Source organism: Rhincodon typus, chromosome 26 (assembly GCF_021869965.1).
Source record: "Rhincodon typus isolate 14 chromosome 26, sRhiTyp1.1, whole genome shotgun sequence".
Taxonomy (NCBI): Eukaryota; Metazoa; Chordata; class Chondrichthyes; order Orectolobiformes; family Rhincodontidae; genus Rhincodon; species Rhincodon typus.
Window position 1 is genome coordinate 7,620,581 of NC_063357.1, and position 1,655 is coordinate 7,622,235.

A 1,655-nucleotide genomic window follows, 5' to 3' on the forward strand; every position below is an offset into this window, starting at 1 on the left:
GAATGCATATAGTCTTTTCCCCAGGGAAGGGGAATTGAAATAGGTTTAAGGTGAATTGAATAGGTTTAAGGTGAGAGGGGAAAGATTTAAGAAGGACCTGAGGGGCAACTTCTTATGGATTCTTCTAGCATAGGCTGCCAGAGAAAGTGGTTGAGGCAGGTACAATAGCAACATTTAAATAACATTTGGATAGGTACATGGATGGGAAGGGTTTAGAGGGATATGGACCAAATGTGGGCAATTGGAGCTAGCCAAGTGGGCACCATGGTCAGCATGGACTAGTTTGGGCCGAAGGGCCTGTTTCCATGCTGTCCTACACTGTGACTCCATGACTTGACAAGCTGGGAGAATCTCGAACTAGGGGCCGTAGTTTAAAAATAAGGAGTTGCCCATTTAAAACAGAGTTGAGGAAACAGGTTTCCTCTCTGAGGGTTGACAGTCTCTGGAAGTCCATTCCTCAAAAAGGCAGTGGGCTCAGAATCTTTAAACATTTTTCAGGCTGGGGTAGATAGATTCTTGATGACCAAGGGGATGAAAGATTATCAGAGAGATACAGGAACGGTGGAGTTGAGGTTAAAATCAGGTTAGCCATGATCTTATTGAATGGTGGAGAAAGCTTGAAGGGCTGAATGGCCTACTCTTGCTCCTTGTTTGTATGTTTGGCCTACCAGTTCATCCAGAGCCGAGCACCTCCAGCAATGCTGCACTGGAGAGTCAGGCTAGATGTTTGTGCTAAAGTAAGACCTGAACTCTCAATCTCAAGCTCAGGGGGATGAGACAGCTGACATTGACCAGAAAAGCATTACTTAAAGGGCACCTTTAAAAGATTACTTTAAAAAAGAGGGGCTAAGTGGTTCACTATCCTCTCACCTCACACAAATGCACTTTGGTTAACCATTTCAGTACCATGATGCATCAGGGTTGCGCTGTCTGAAAGAAAAAGCAGTGTTGGCATATCATAAGTGATTAGAATCTTTTTGCATATCAGTTCCTCAGGGCAGTGACGGGGGTTTGTCAGGATATCGGTGAGATGCTATCTGGAGGACTGGTTATTCTAGTCACAGAAAGATGTTAATGTGTTGGAAAGCAGTGTAGAGAAGGTTTATGAGACTAGTACCTGGAATGAGTGGATTGTCTGAAGAGGAAAGGCTTCTGTACCACAAAGTCCTGCAGGTTCAGAATCTCACTGATCCATGGAACTATCTGCAGCAAGGCATTAAGCTAAAAGGAAGCACATCATATTCCAGTGGTGGAACTGAATCATGCTGCACAGACTGACTTTGTGCAGGGTAGAATCACACACTCCAGAGAATGATATTGTTCTGGACTGAACCACATCGATCCACTGTGCAACAGAAATGGCACAGGGAAATTATCCTGGAGCACTGGGATGTGTTGTCACATAGAACTGAAGTGCTTTTCAGAGGCACATTTGATCAGCTGAGACTTTGTCAGCATTTATTTTGTCTATTAATTATCAGTGACAGTACGTTGACATTCTACAAATTGGACAGAACAAATTGGACACACGCGTGCACACAAACACGCATAAACACACACACACATGCACAGACACACAAACACGCACAGACACACAAACGCACAGACACACGTACGCTCACACAGACACACATGCGCACACACACAGATACACA